This window comes from Nannospalax galili, unplaced genomic scaffold (assembly GCF_000622305.1).
Source record: "Nannospalax galili isolate Female #2095 unplaced genomic scaffold, S.galili_v1.0 scaffold366, whole genome shotgun sequence".
In the NCBI taxonomy this organism is placed as follows: domain Eukaryota; kingdom Metazoa; phylum Chordata; class Mammalia; order Rodentia; family Spalacidae; genus Nannospalax; species Nannospalax galili.
The window spans coordinates 489,471-497,655 of NW_008355168.1; positions in this window are offsets into that span (position 1 = coordinate 489,471).

The window sequence follows — 8,185 nt, forward strand, 5'->3', positions numbered from 1 at the left end:
CAGAGGTAGTTAGTAGTGAGACCACTCTAGCAAACCAGCTCCTACATGGTTTCCAAAATGCACGTTGTTTCCCCATCACTGAGTTCCCTGTCAGCAGCTTGTTCTGAAATGTGAGCTCTGTGTGCAGCCAGCTCTGCCCACAGCAGGAAGATAAGCAGAGCTAGGCGGCATGGGTGGGCCAGTGCACTCGGTGAGATGGTGGATGCACTTAGAATTATGACTAGGCAAAGTGGTACATGTGTGAAATCAAAGGAGCCTGGGACAGGAGGATTTCTATGAGTTCAAGGCCTGTTTGGGCTACATAGTGAGTTCTAGAACAGCCTGAACTACTGTGGGAGACCCCCCCCCCAAATCATGAGAGAATTGCCTCAGTCCCTTGATGGTGGAGGAGACTCTCATAAGCCTCAATTGGTCGTGTATCCTAGTGGAGGTGGTGGGAAAAGTCAGGGTGATGCAGATTGGTTTGTGGCTCCTTTCTGGACTATTGGATGGGTTGTCAGTGTAACTTCCCCACCTTGTAAAAGACAGTGGCTCTAAGGATGTCCTAACAGGGACCACAACAGCTCATGTGGCAATGAACAACTTAGCCTACCAGTGTGAACAGCTGATTGTTTTTCACAGATGCAGATCATTTTAAAATGGGAAAAGATTATATTCATTGAGATTCTGGCTCAGCTAGCATGCCTGGTGTTTCTGGGGTATGGCCAGCATAGTGCTAAGACTCACGTCTATTGTTTTGGCCAAGTCTGGCAGAAGCTCCCATTTGGTTGAGATGGAGACTTGGTTTGGTCCTGCTTAGCTCAAAGAGAGCACTGCTTCTGTGCTGGGCAGTAGGTCCCAAGGTGAGGGGGTCTGTAAAGAGACCTTGCCTCTCTCTTCCTCACACTCTTGGTGGCCCCATGAGAAATGTTTGCCTGCTCAAGGCATGTCATTCTTTAGGAATTCGAGTCCTTCTCCTACCAAAAAGAGAAAGGGATATTGAAGCTGTGATCTGCTTTTGCACTGAAAACAGTCTGTTCTCTTCATCTGGCATTTTGATGAGCCACAGTGACATTGGAGTGCCTGTTTATGGCTCACTGTTGGGAAAATAATTCTGTCTCCTGCAGACTGACACTTGGTCCAACCCCCTGCCTGTTATCTCCAGCCCAGGAACAGGGTTTTCTGGGTTCTGGGTACAGTGGCCATCGAGGTGTGATCAGACTTGGCTTGGATGCTATTAGCAAACTCTTGGTTGTATTCTTACAGTGATGGAGGGGACAGGGGTTCCAGAACATATAATTTGACAGGTACTTAAAAATTTTAGATTTTTTTTTTTATATTAGAACCTAGAGGAAAGACAACTCTGAAAAACAGAGCCAACGTAGACAAGTCTTTTACAACTTGGAAGCTCATTCAGAATCAAATTCCACTGAGGCTATGCCAAATAGTGGATATGTAACTCAAGCCTTCCTGTGTCAATATCTGATCCTGGGACTAGGGTGCCCCCCCCATATGTATGTGAAGAGAAAATCCTAGATGCAGTCAGACACTATACCCCCCACCCTGCAGTGACCTCAGGTTTACTCTGGAATCTATGCAGTGTTCTCGTTACAGATTTAAAAATAGACTCCAAAGTGTCCAACCCTCTTAAAAGGAACATGGACCCAGTGCCAACACTATGGGATCTGATACCTAGCCCCAGTCACCTCCCTAAATAGTCCCTCATACTTGCTATCACTTCTCTCAAGGAGGCTGGGTGCCCAGGGTTACCTGATTAGTACTGGGAACTCACCACAGACAGTTAAAACAGCCAAAACTCTCTGCTCTTTTTGGTCCTGTTATAAATGTTCATAAGGAACCACAAGCGCTTAGGTTAGTCAGACTGTATTTCTTAAGCAAATCAATGTAACATTGGTTTATTTCTGTATCTACTTATTTTGCTGAAGATTGAACTCAGAGCCTCACACATTCTAAACACCAACTCTACCACTGTACTACATCCTCAGCCCATTAAATAGAACATTTTATGGAACATTTAATAAAGGCCCTTCCTCCTTATTTGGCAAGAAGCTGGTGAGGGCAGGTGCATATATAAAGAGTAATCCTTCCCCAAAAGTGGCACTCCTGGTGTTTCACACACTCCATTGGGTGGTTCAAGCCTCGTTCCCAAGTGAGATAAACCTCCTGTCTTTCTCAGTAAAGGGTGGGGCTCCTCAGACCCACCCTTATCAATGGTATCCAGAGTCCCTAGGAACCAGGGTGACTCCCTGTATGGGTGATGGACAGAACTGATAGAGAGGGTACCGGAGCAAAGCTATTCTGGTGGACAGGCTGCGGTGTAGGATGCTGCTGTAAAGGGGCATCAGATATGCTGGGGATGCCATACTCAGGGCATCCACACCTTGAGAACTGTTTCTTCTGTGCAGAGAAAATGTAGATGGAAGACAGTGTACACAAAGCCCAGAGCTCTGGGAATCCTTGGGGTCCTCTTCCCAGCTGAGGATTAGGCTCAAATTTTCTAGGGTGGAAATGAGATCAATAACATTGCAGACCTCTGGGGGAAGGTTTGGTAAAAGCCTCAGTTGAGAAGAAGCAAGGAAAAAGGAGAAAAGTGTCATCTGCCACTGACTGGGCTCCTGCCATGCAGCAGAGGGTACCAGGCATTTTCACATCCACATGCTCCTTGGGCAAGCAGGGAGAGTTGTTTCTGTTTTGCTGCTGTGGAAGGCAATGCTCAGAAATGCAATTTTCTTTATCAAAATATGACAGCTCAGCTTCAGTGGGCCTGCTGACAGCAAATATGTTATCCAGCAGAGTCATCCTGTCGTTGTTAAGTTAGTTCCAAGTTGGAGTTGCTTCCATGGGCAAGTTACCACAGGATGGCCACTGTGGAGGGCCTGAGGCGCTCCAGGCACCCTGCTTTGGAGCTCTGCATCTGCTGTGAGTCAGTTCTGGTGTCCTCTTATGGAAGAGCCACTTGGCCTATCAGACTGGCGTAGCACAATACCACTCTTGTTCCCTAGTTATCCTAGAGGCGTGATTTGCTAAGAACCCCACTTTCTTGGGACTCTGCCCCAAGCTTCTGAACAAACAAACAAAAAATGTTCTCAAGTGTTAGGAACGCTAAATAATGACTGGAAGCCTGTTGGGTGGGGGGGACAGCAGGCATGGCCTATAAGATGTCCCAAGTTTCCAGCACCCTGAGGACTGCCCACTTACCAAGTCAAAGCCAAATTTTAAGAGCTCCTTCTCTTTTTCTCTCTTTCCCTCTCGCCTCTCTCTTCCCCCCTCTCTCCTCTCTCTATCTCTCTTTCTCCCTTCTCTCTCTCCTCGAGATAGGATCTCATTATATAGACCGGACTGGCCTAGAACTCACAACCCTAAGATGTGTGTCCCACGCCTGGCTAGTTTCTTCTCTTTCTTTTCCCCCACATAGTTTCCTCCTGACATAGTTTCTTGTGGCTCAGAGGACAGAGCTCTACAGCTGAGGCTCCAGCATTTCATTATGTGGTGAGCCAACGGGAACTACAGAGAGGCAGTTTGGAAAGAAGTCGGCAAGCTTGGACAAACTGCAGAGCCCGTGAAACTTTGGGACTGAAGAAAGAACCTGGAGTCTTTGCCAGGAGCTGTGAGGCTTTCCTTCAGCCCACCAATTCTGGGCTGTGTGCTGGAGAGGATTTTCAAGGCTGTTGTGGGTGGTTCTCCTGGGTACAGTAGATGCCAACTTTGGAAAGTGCCACCTTTAGTAAGACAAATATAAGAGATGAGAAGAAACAAAACCGTATTTGTGGAGTAAGGAGACAATAGTGGAATGTGAAAGGGAAAGTTAGCTAGCTTCTTTTAAAAAATTATTTTATTTATCATCCTTGTTCTATTTTGTGTGTATGAATGCATTGCCTGCATGCATGTAAGTGCACCCATGTCATCCAGTGCCCATGGAGGTCAGGAGAGGGTGTTAGATTCCCTGGAACTGGAGGTAGGGACGAGTGTTAGCCACCATGTGAGTCCTGGGAATGGAACCCAGATCCTCTGAATAGCCAGCGCCCTTAACTGCTGAGCCATCTCTCCAGCCCCAAAGTTAGTTTTCTCTGCTATCATGAAGTGGCCCTGGCAGAGATGTACCCCCTCTGAATCATGAGTTAAATCACCTCTCCCTTGAAGTCAGAAAATTCTGTCCTGCCTGATCCTTTCATTTCCCTTTCATCCTCACGTGTTCAGCAGCCAGATGATGAGTAGACATGGTCTGTAATGCCAGCCTTCAAAACTGGCCCAGCTCTGTGCTAGTCACATGGGGAGTAAGTAGGTAGTACAGAGCATGCAGACCTGACCATCTTTGAGGTACTTATAACCAGCAAATGGTTCTATGGAACTGATTTCCTGAGGCAGCTCCAGAGCACCTTTGAAGGGCCGTGTCTGGTAGCCTCCTCTTTAATGTTTGCTCTTCTAGGCTCCTTTAAGCTCAGGACTTACTAAACAATGTGCCTGCAGGTGTATCATTTCTTCTCCTCTCGGATCTGGCTTGACGTTTTCCATATGTAAGTTTCAGAGGCTCAGCTCCAGTGAAGTCACGGATATCTCTAGGATCCTTGGCAGTCCTGTACCAAAGTCCTTTGACAAGTTCCCAGTATATTCTCTACTACACTCAGTGCTGCGGGTTGTGTTCAGCTTCTGGTCCACTACTATCTCATCTTTTTCTCTGTGATTGTATGTAATCCATATAATTACATAATACAAAGACTACTGCATTTAAGAATTATAAGAACTAGGTTCCAAAACTGAACTGAAATATTTTTGGTATTAAGCCTTTAACATGACACTTGTAAGATTTTAGTTAGCACCATCTTTCAGAAAGATACTCTGTCCATAAGGAACTTTCTAAATCAAGGCAAGGGCTAGAGGTTTAGCTCAGTGGTAGAGTGTTTTCCTAGCAGGCACATGGCTTTGGGTTTGATCCCCAGTGACAACACACACTCACATGCTCACACCACACACACTAAGTAAGAATAAAACAAACAATTCGTGTGTGTGTGTGTGTGTATGTGTGTGTAACAATAAAACTTTATTTATAAGCAAATGTTACAGGTCATATTCCCATCATAAGCTGTAGTCTTCTAGCCCTGGTCTAATATCTGAATTTAAATTCTTTTTTTATTGACTTTTTTGTGTATTTCATACAGAACATCTCAACAATCTTAATCATCTTTATACCCCCATCCCTACCAGCACCCCCCCATAGCCTTCCCTCCACCACTGGAGCCCATATACTCTGTCATCCCTGTGACTGCCCACTGTGTTGTCAGTGCCCCCAGCCATTCCCCAGTGCTTGTCCATCCGCTGAGTCTAGTCAGCCTATCTAGAGTCCCTTGTTTTAGGAAGATCAGCTCTTCATCATCTAGCAGCAATCAGTTGCCAACATTCCTTTAGATAAGATTGGAGTCTGCTGTTCATTTTCCCAGTTCTATGCTGGGTTTACTTGAGACCTCTGTATGCTGACACCTATGCCATAGAATCATATGAGCAGGTTCCCAGGAGCTTGTAGCACTCTGTTTCTATATGGTCATGCACCTCCTCCCTGGCTCTTACAATCTTTCTGCCCCTTCTTCCGAGATGGTCCCTGAACCTTGGGTGGATGAAGTTTAATAAAGGGGCTGTGCTGGATAGCTTTAGTATCAACTTGACACACCTGGGTTGAGAGAGCCTCAATTGGGGAATTGCCTCCATAGGACTGGCATGTGGCCATGTCTGTGGGGCATTTTCTCGATTGTTGACTGATGTGGGAGGCCGCAGCCCACAAGCTGGTATTGCTCAGAGTATTTTGTCACAGTAATTGAGAAACAAACCAGGACAAGGGTCCTGTCCAAGAACCATTATTTAGCAGACTCCTGGCCTCTACATTTTGGCCATTTGTGACCTTTTGTGTTCCTGTCCTTTCACTGCATGACGGAGCTTTGTTACTGAGAGTCGGTTCTTTAGTGTCCTCTTCTTTATCCCTGTTTTATGTTTCATGAGCCTTAGGTGAGAGGTTGCATTACAGATGTGTCCCTTAGGTCTGGGCAATTCATAGACAGTGTCCATTTTTAAATGAACAAAGGATATGAACAGAAGCATCACCAAAAAAGACACATGAGTGGCAGAGGTACATGTGAAAAGAGGTTACTAGTTGTGATGTAAATCAGAGCTACAATGACATGCTGTTACATGTCTGTGGGATGTCTAAGTTAAGACGGCTCATACCAAGTGTGTTAAGGATGTAGACCAACAGGCAGGAGGCAGAGATAGAGTACCAAGGGGCACTAGAAAACACTGAAAGTGATTCAAATGTTCCTTATCTTAGTTGTGATGGTTTAGATGTGTCAGTGTCAATACATACCAAATTGTGCATTTTAAATGTGTAATTCCTACTATGTCAGTTACACCTCAGATATCCTGAAAATAATCGGTTGGAGCCTTCAGTAAGTCATCACATGGTGTTTTTAAAAGTATTATACATATTTTTCATCTTCCATTTGAGAAAGGTGCTTTCTCTCTCTAAATATTAATGTTGAAAGAGCTCTAGCATCCCCTGAGATGTTCTACTGGCCTGCAGTCAAGGCTCTTCCAGTAACTGTAACTTGCTAATTGAAGCTTTCTGCACAGAAGTTTTGAGTAGGCTTAGGAGGCAGTTTTAAGAAGTGTAGGGGCAAGAGACCTGTAGGGTGATTTGTATTTTAGCAATCGGAGGAGGGACAAGAATGCCTGCAGTTTGGTACAGCAATGTGGGCATGTTCTAGAGACTTCCAGAGTATGCCAGTCCTCAGATTCATTCTCCAATAGTGTTGAGGGCCTCAGGCCTAGAAAACTGTGATACTGATGGCTTCAGATGAGTTTTCCACTCCCATGACAAGGAGTCTGTCACATTAGTACACCTTTTGGGCAACTTGCTCAGTACTTACACTACTTCTTCAGAGGACACCTCCCCATTGCCACATGGCTTTGAAGAATACTATCTGCCCCATGGTCTCCCTGTTTTTCTACTGATTTGTCCTCCTGACATGGCACACTTTTTCTTTTTTGGCGTGTGTGTGTGTGTTTGTGAATGCACGCGTGTAAAGGCCAGAATTTGATGCCAGGTGTCTTCTTTGATTGCTGATTGCTTTCTTCTATTTATTGGGGTAAGGTCTCCCACTGAATCCAGAGTTCACCAGCTGATTTCAGCTAGTCTAATGTGTGTCTGTATTTCTGTGTGTGTCTGTGATGTGTCTGTGTGTGTGTGTCTGCGTGTGTGTCTGTGATGTGTCTGCGTGTTCTGGGGATCTAAACTCAGGTCCTCAGCTTTTGTGGCAAAGGCTTTATTCACTGAACCATTTCCCCAGCCCACTGCGCACTTTCTTTAGGAGTGCTGACCGGCTCAGTCTGGCTTGGGTTACTTTGGACCCTCTGTTTACTAGCCCCACTGTGAACCTCAGAGCTTACAGGTGTCCAGTGTTCCCATTCTTGACCAACACACAGCTACCCTGCTGGACAAGCCAGGCGGCAGCATTTGGAATGGTGCACACATTGTCACTGAGGAGAGCCTGAAGCCCACTTCCTGCTATAAAACACCTCTGACTTGAGTCCAGTCATCTGGTGTAGCTTTTCCTGACCATTTCTCATCAGTGACAGTTGCCCTGCTTGCGACAGTCCTTGGTGTCAACCCAGCCCTACACCAGCCAGACATGCTTTTGACGTCTGTCTCTGAAATGACCTCAGGAAAAGGTGGGGAGAGTCCCAGGCCAGAAACATGGGCACGTCGTCCAGGGCCTCAGTCAGGTGGTGTTTCAGCAAGGCTGCTCTGGAGGAGGGGGAGGTGGTACTAGCGTGCCTGTCCCTAGCTCCTTGGCTTCATTAGCTGGGCTCTGGCAGACTCTCCACTAGGCCTATTAAACTGGTCTCCGGACGCGGTGGAAGAGCTGGAAACATGCACATCGGCCCGGGGGGCGTAAATAGACCGCTGGGCTCCCTCTGGCCCGCCACGGACCCCGGCAGTGCTCCGGCCGCAGGCAGGGCGGGAGCGCCCTGCACTCAGAGCTCCGGCTCCATTGGCCGCGTGCGGCCGGCTCCTGCGGCGGGAGCGACGGTGCTCCGAGCACCCGCAGCTCCTCCGCCCGGCTCGGCCGCCGCCCCCGGGACGGTGCTCGGCGCTCTCCGGCCCGGCGCCACCGTGGCGTGCAAAGGCGGCGAGCGCATC